Source organism: Patagioenas fasciata, chromosome 3 (assembly GCF_037038585.1).
Source record: "Patagioenas fasciata isolate bPatFas1 chromosome 3, bPatFas1.hap1, whole genome shotgun sequence".
Classification (NCBI taxonomy): domain Eukaryota; kingdom Metazoa; phylum Chordata; class Aves; order Columbiformes; family Columbidae; genus Patagioenas; species Patagioenas fasciata.
This window is the reverse complement of record NC_092522.1, coordinates 32,483,021-32,491,257: the sequence shown is the minus strand read 5'-3', so window position 1 is coordinate 32,491,257 and position 8,237 is coordinate 32,483,021. Positions and strand designations below refer to the sequence as shown.

The 8,237-nt window shown below is 41.3% G+C and overlaps 1 long non-coding RNA gene across 1 annotated transcript; it reads right to left on the bottom strand.

Annotated features, from left to right (window-relative positions):
- Positions 1–2,325: 2,325 nt before the first annotated feature.
- Positions 2,326–7,282, bottom strand: LOC139827707 (uncharacterized). Its single transcript, XR_011738624.1, has 3 exons — positions 7,142–7,282; positions 6,967–7,037; positions 2,326–2,779 (listed from the first exon to the last, which is right to left on the bottom strand). It is a non-coding gene; the product is annotated as an uncharacterized lncRNA (long non-coding RNA).
- Between the last annotated feature and the right edge of the window lie 955 nt (positions 7,283–8,237).

Sequence of the window (8,237 nt, the reverse complement as noted above, 5' to 3'; positions counted from 1 at the left end):
TCCTTCCTTCTATAAACATGTCTGTAGGAGATTTAAGAGAAGGCGTGCATGCAGACACACAGAGAAAAAGTCCCCTTACATAGCGATAATTAACAAAATGTCTATGTTTTAAATATTTCAGGAGGTTACAAAATTCCCTGAGTTTTCTTTGTCCCCCACCCCATTTTTATGTGTGATTATACACAATATATGTAGTAGAGAGGTGTAAGGTTCTTACCCCCTCTGTGGCAATCCATGTACTGGGAGGAACATCCTTTGGGATAGTATAAAGAAACTGTACTTATTTCATGTCCTTCATTAAGTTTGGGGTGCAGAACATTAAAATAAATACTGATGAGGATGACCCACCTCTTTATTCCCTCCACTCTCACACATACCTGGATTTCTTCATCTCTCCTCTCAGGAGCAGTGGTCACACACTTCCCACATCTATGTAATCAGCAATATTTCATTGCAGTAAGGCCCCATTTAATAGCGAGGCCGGTGCTTTTGTCTGCAATGATGTCCCCTCAGCATCTTGCCAACATGCACAGAGAGGTAAAAGGAGAGAGCTGAGCACATGCATATCCTCAAATGGAAAGTTGTGTTTATGTGGTTGTGGTTATGGTCAGACGGTAACCAGCTTTGCATTCCTGGGCATACACAAGAGATGTGATTGTATTTTCTGAGTTTGCCAGTTCACTCAACACTATTTCAACAGAAGGTCTTTGACCAGGTCACAGAGTGCAAGATAAGAAAGGAATCCTTTGGCCAAGCGCTGTTTCTCTTGCTGATTCACAGATACAGGACCTAAAGGGGCGTGCATAAATGCAGATGACTTTTCTCTAGGAGGTAGAATCTGAACAATCTTCCTGAGTCTAAGTGGGCATGGACTGGCCGTTCCTGCAGCAAATCTTTCTTCAAGCCCAGTCAAGTGGAAATGAATAAAGCCCAAAAAAAGCCAAAAAGATAAACAACAACAGAAAGAAAAAAATCAACATCATAAACAAAAAACCCTCTAAACCCAAAACAACAATAAAAAACAAATGACAAAAAAACCCCAACCAAACCTGTCACGTAGAGCCAGTCAAATCTACAATACCAGTTTTGTGAAGAATCATGCCACTTTGAAATTTGTTCCTGATCTGCAGTTGTAATGAAAATTGCTGGTTTTGAGAATTCCTACTCACCATCATTTTCCTAAGGTTTTAATTTCTGATTATTTTGTCTATTAGATGTTCAAAATAGTGTCAAGGTATTTCAGTGCAAAATACATGTTATATTTTAACTTGGAAAAGGAATGGTATTTCAATCAATAGATGAATTGAAGCCATAACAGGGTTTCTAACAAACAAACAAACAAACCAACCTCCTGGAGAAATTCAGCTATTCTGTGCTGATATTGTAGGCAATAGCACAGGAATAAGAAACATGAAAGGTCATATAATGGGATTTTAAATGACATTTCTTAAGTTTCCTCAATTAAATTTCAATACTTTTTCCTGTGGAGCTTTCCCTAGCATTAATTGAATTTTAAGAAGAAACTGTGGTTTTATCAAAACAGACATTTGGAAAGCTGTTCTAACCCTGCTTAATAGTCATCAGCTGGGGTATTTTCTTTTTTTGCTTTTGGAAAATCCTGGTTGTTGGTTTTGTGGGGGATTTTCTTCTCTCTCTTTTTTTTTAAATTCTTTTTACTGGAACATCAGATTTAAATAGTGAAAACTGTTAAGGATCCTCTGCCAAGCAGGAGACTTCCAGGAGTGCTAACCCTGATATCATGAATTTCTGCTTGCAACATTCATCACTTGTATCATAAATAGGGATATTATGTGCCATTACCACATCCTGCTGTGAACTGCTGCATTACGCAGGCTGAAGGGACTTGGCTGTTACTGTCAGAGGAGGATGATCCTTTGACAATTATAAAGACTTCAGCCTTGGTAAGGAGGCTCAGGGTGCTATCCCACTCCAGGCTAAGCTATTCTACCGACACTTTTTTTTTCATTTCAGAACTTGTTGCCTTCTTTTGGTCTTGTGTCATCTTCTAGATATTGTCTTTTTCTGCCAAATCACAAATCTCTATGACTGTGTTTCCTGTTGGTAACTGGAAATTGTAAAACCTATTTGACTTTCATTTTGATGTGCTGTGTAAGTCCTCTTACATCTGTCAATGTCAAACCTCTCCAGAACTCCAGACTTGCACTTGGCCAATCTCATCACATCTGGGAACACAAGGGACCTCCTTTTTTACAATGTTCCTAAATGTAAGACCACTTTAGCTTGATGCTACTCAGATAAGTTTACCATAGAAATTGTTAGACAACAAGCCAGAAGAGTGATCAGTCATTGTTATTGTTTATTTGAAAGTGACAAAAACTTGTTACCTGCAGTTATTTTTTCATGAGCAGCTGCCATTACTAATATAAAGCACCTTGTGAAGTCACAGATCTAGATCAGAACTTCTATAAGACAGAGAACACATTTACACACTCTTATTTTATGTACCATGCCAAAAATCTTGCAGTGTAATTATTATAGGGGCAACTACTCTATTCTGCCTGCCACAGAAGTTCCCTTTCCCACCTGCGTGGCAGTATGTCTGAAGAAAGTGGTCTCCAGGGTTGTCATTCTCCCTTGCTGGCACCTGGTACTTCAGACTTCATAGCCCTTGGCAGAGCTGAGTGGGACCTGAGCTTGCTTGGGGCTGGCTACTGTTGATTCCGAGTCACAACATGTAATGAAGCTGGAGATCTTGTTGCCGCAAGGAATCAGCACACCTCAAGGTCTTAGGAGGATCCTAGAAAGAAACAGCTCATTTGTATGTAAACAGATGAATAAAAACATCCATAATTATGTGAAGAAGGTACTGGCCTGTCATACACAAGACCTGCTCCTTTTGCTAGATTGCCATTGCTTGTCTTTCATCCCTTCATGCTTTACTTCTCCCCTTTCTCCTCCTTCCTCTAGCACACCATAGTGTTTCAGTCTACCTATATTTTAATTTGCACAACAGTTATATTGTATCAAACAATATTCGAGCTGGTTCTCATTGTAATAGAAATAAAAACTACTATGAAGTTTCTGTGACCAATATATAAAATTAACTCAGAGGAGGAATTTTTCGTAAAATGATCGAACTGCATGTTCATTCATCAGCAGAAGGTGAATGATTTAACTAGGACAGCTGTAGCCATTCCTCTCTTCTTATAGGATTTACACCTCTGTAGCTGGGGAATGTGTTGAGCCCTGTTCCTCACTGTACTTCTCCTAGTAGCCCTTCATTTTTACATTGACTAAACCTTATATAAATATTGGCCCTGTCAAGCTGGGAAGAAACAGAAAGGAGAACTGAGAGAATGAGACTAAATATGATGTAATGATGCTAAAATAAACATGGGTACAGGAAAGGCAAGAAAGTCAAGCTCAGTAAAAGTCGTTGAACAAGCTGAAAATCTTCAGGTGGAAGGTTTTTCCAATGGAAAATGCTGATTCATCCAGCCCTTTGCAGAAAGGTGTTAATTTCAAATAAACCTTATTTAGAAGGAGTGATTGAAAACCATTTCCATAGCATTACAGTCAACCTTTGAAGGTTTGAAATTACTTGAGTTTTGTCTTTGATATTATTCACACTGTTTTGAAATGTTGATTGGCTGGGAATGTTAATTTCTGTTTAGCTTTTGCTCTTTTTTCAGAATGGATTTGCTAACTAGCTGTATTTGATTTCTTCTTTTTTTTTATTTTTTTTTTTTTTAATTTTTTTTAACGAAAAAACTGTCTTTTCCCACAAAGGGAAAAAATAGATTACGCAACAAGGAGGGTAGTTGAGCAAGAGTAACCTGAGGGGAAAAGTCTACAAAGAAAGTCAAGAAAATCTTGTACAATGGCACCTACAGCAGTACTTGATGCTGAACCAGACATTCAGGTGGCAGGATCTCCAGGGCACACAGGGTATTTCAGTGAGATCTTGGCCCTGTGTGGTGGCCAGTGAAGTCTTTTGCTGGGTTTCAGTGGGAGAAACCTGAGCTTTTCTTTCCACATGACTTTCTTGATCTCTGTTTGCCTTTTGAAGACCAAGAGAGGAGGACTGTCTCAACAGCCCACCACCCCTTCCCATGGCATAAGGTGGCAAAATTGCTTTACTGCTTGGTGTCTGGACTCTTCAGAGCTTGAAAGGAGCTAGCGGAGTCGATCTGCTTGTGTTACTGGCATTTGTATGTTATAACTTGATGGTCCCGTGGGGATCACGTTGTGATTTCTGAGTGACCTTCGCAGAGCACTGCCAGAAAACACTGTGGTCCTGTACAGTCAGGAAGAAGTGGGTAGGGAGATTGACCTTGAAGACCAGAAAAGGAAAGTGCGATTAAAAGCGGCATGTTTTTGTAGGCTGGCTTCTAGCCAGATGAGTAATGGCCACCTTTCATTTAAAATATAGATAGGAACATCAAGGAGATTTTGAGTGCGTGACAGGGTTAAAACTGTGTGAGGTTTTGCTTGGGGAAACTGAGCCAGAGAGAAACAGTAAATGCCACCCAGACATAGCTATTGAGGCCTGTTTAAATGGCCTAAAAGGAAGTTAAAAAAAAAAAAAAAGAGAAAAGTTTTTTGCATTAAGTACTTGCTGCATGAGGCGTGAGGCTTGAGGCTTGGCAAAGTAACTCTCTCAAGTCTTTGTTCAAGAAAAGTGGGACTTTGAATTTTTTATTTTTCACAGAAACATTATTGCATCAATGACAGAACAGACTCTGTCATCAATTTTTCCGCTTAATGGAAACAATTTTGGCTAACTGCCTGGGGTCAACAAAGACTGAGAATTCATACGCTGCTGTATCACTTCCACGGCACGTACAGTGTTCTGCCCCCGGAGGTCTTGGTGTCCAGGTGACCTGATTCGAGAGATTTCTATCTTGCCTCCTTAGTCAAAAGAACATTGGTAGGTATGAAGTTTTGCAGTTGTGATAATTGTATCTTCTGAGTCAGAAGGTTTTAGCTGTAGTAACCCTTTGCAACCACTCTCCTGGCAGAGGCAGCGCAGACTGGAAGGGTTGGATGGAGAAATGGGGACAGCTTAGCCTGGGGTGAGGACCGTGATGCTGCAGCTTTCCCAGTAATGTTTTGCTGTCATACACTGGGCTGTGAACTGTGGCAGATCACCTGTTATTTTATGAACCGCAGAGCTGTCCTGGCAGGAAGGGTGAAAATCTGAGGTAGAGGTGTGGGAGGGAAACCTGGGGAACCACTGCAGAAGTTGCAGGGTAAGCCCTTTCCCTGCATGAATCAGAGCCCTCCCTGAGAGACGCAGGTTTAGCAGCGGCCTGGAGACATGAACACATGCCCATATTTCTGTAATGAGGAATAGCGCAGAGACTGCAGGCCACAGGCAGGGAAATGACCCGTGTCTGTGTGAGCAGCTGCTGCTGACCTGTCCACAAATTAGCATGAGAAATAAGCAGGGGAGATGCACATAGGCCCATCGCACATTGAGATCTCTGTCTGGAAGGGAGACAAAACGTGTGTTTCAGAAATAAAAGCAAAAAGGAAAGTCTGGTAGCAAAGTCTGCTGAGTCAAGCGTTCCTGCTCTTCACAAGGACAATATTTTATGACGATGCCTGTTGTATAGGAAGGTGTGGGGATATGCTTGTAGTATGATTATATCTGATTTGTTGTCAGCATATGAAAAGCTTGCTAAAAAAGTGGGTGCATAGTAGGAATGAGTTGTGACATTAGGAGAACCTGCTAAGTCACATTTGTAACTACAGCACTGTTACAGGAGAAAGAACAAAACCCAGATGCAGCAACCCACCTACTCTGCAGTAATGAACAGCTTTGGTGGTAGAACAGAAGTTCCCTGAGTTCCTGGAATAATGGAGATTTGATCTCAGCCAGGGCTTAACCACCATCATAAAGCATATTAAAGACATGTTTTCCTGCAGGTCATGTTTATATCATGGAAACAGAGCATTTTTAAAAAATACGACAGCTGGCATGCTTAATTAATGATGATTAAAAATGTTCAGTCTATCTAAAATTATATTAAAACAATGAGTGTATACATATACATTTTAAAAAACTTATTGAATATGATTAGTCCCTTTTGTTAAAAGTGATACATATACTGATATATATATAGTATATATTACTTAGAAAACACAGACTAGTAAAAATAAAGCTATTTTCCCATTGTAGCTGTGGCCTAAAGCTGTATAAAAACTGTTGGTAGTTTAATGGTGGTAGAAAAATCTAGCTGCCTCCTTAGCCCTTTTCAGATCTGGTTTGGTTTTGCAATGCAGATGAGATGTGCCTGGCTTAGTGAGCTTGCTTGTAACCCCATGGTAGGTGCATCACAGGCACCTTCCAGAGACAAAATTAAGGGTACAAAGGTGGCACACAGAAGCAATCCAGCCAGCGCAGCACCACTGGCTGAGCATTCAGGTTGGCATGCTTATTCTGCCCGAGTCCTGTTTCACAACCCTGCATTTTAATGACAAATTAAATGGGCTCGCTTTTTTAATTGTGCCGTGCTTTTGGCTTTAGGAGTGAATCATCCTCCGCATGCATCCAGGGGTGCTGGCGATGCCTGTTGTGCGTGGAGGAGCTCCTGGCAGGGTGCTGGGCATCCGTGAGCCAGGGACAGTGGCCACAGCTGTGGACCCGGGCCTCCCAGAGTCATTTATAGCTTGTGTGCAACTCGCCGTGTGCGATTCAGTAAACTCACTGCCCCAGTATAGCCAGGGTCCCATCCCAGCACTTTCCAACTGGATGGGCTGTGCTGCCAAGGACAGATGTTGCTACTTAAGTTTGTCTAATGAGTTTTGCTTTTTTCTCCTCTAAACATAAACATTTTTGTACCTGGTAAAATTAAGTACAGTTAAAAGATGAAGGGAAGCAGGAAAGCTGGTTATCTGTTTAGCTATGAGAAATTGCAAGCTCAGGTAACAGTAAACAGCACTAATTTACTTTTTGGTGGGTAACTAGGAGAGTCCTACCTGTTATCTCTGTAAACCTGGGTGGGGGGTGTGTGTACACACATGGCTGGAGGAGGGCTGGGGAGGTTTTTCTAAAACAAAACAAAACAGAGAGAGAGAAAAATGGTGTCCCATCTGGCTTAAATATTTACACAGTTTTAGTTGAGTAGGAGAAGAAAATTTGAGTTCAGCTCACCCAAGCTCAAAGGATGTGTTTCTTCATTTCCACAGGGCAAGGGGCTCCTTCGGCTGAACTCCTTTTCTCTCCCACCTGCATTTTCCGCTAAAATAGTTCCTGCTGGTGCTGTTTCAACACCAGCTATCAGTGTTGTTAACCTTGTCGTCAGGTTTGACTGCCTCTGAACTGACCTTGTCAACTGTGTGGGCATAAGCCAGAAGTTTGGTAGAACATTTTCTCTACATACCCGTCTTGCTCCCAGAACAGGGGCCAGTCATGGTAACTCCTGCAGCACACGCAGCTCCATCCCAACCCTGTATTCTTATTTCTATGGTATTGTGTTCAGTATTGTTTGACTCTGGCAAATATTTTCACTACTAAACCCTGAGGGAAGGGGACATAGCTGTCTCTAAGGGTTTTGAGTGAGTTGTTTTTGTTGATCATTGTTTTAAATTGTTGGTATTTGTAACCCATTTTATCTACATGTGTGATGAACAGCTTAAGTCACTGTGGGTGTATATATTTATGTTTCTTTGACAGCTAAAGAATAACGCGAAATTTCCCCAGATCTTTCCTTGTAAACCCCTTTGTCTCCATCCCTCCCCCACCCTGCTTTTTTTCCTTGCATTTAGGAGTGCTGGCAAGGCATCCAGCATAAATTTGGCCACTCTCTCCTTCATATGTGCTTCTCCTTCAAATGGGATGTCTGTTGTGGTCGTGGTTAGGACTTGTAAGCTGCCTGATCTTCGCAAAAGGCTACAGCTTTCTGCACTTCTCCTGTTACCTCAGCATCTGCAGCCCAGGCAGTGTTAAGGTCTGTTCAGGCATGTCAGTCCACCAAAGCCTGAGGTTAAACAAATGTGGCTGGTTTTTGGTTTAATCTAAAGGCAAATAAAAAACACAGAGTTGTTAGTTGTTTTTTTTTTTTTTTTTAAAAAGACTAAGACCTCTAATTTCAAGTCATACTGAGATTGTTTTGGCCCTGACTTTACTTTTGAATGGTTGGTAGAAATTGTTGCTGCTATTAGAGGAACTACAATGGACAACAAGTCGTAAGCAAGCAACGGTTTTAGTGAGCTTCCTTAGTCCCCAGGAAATAGAAATCCCCTGTCAC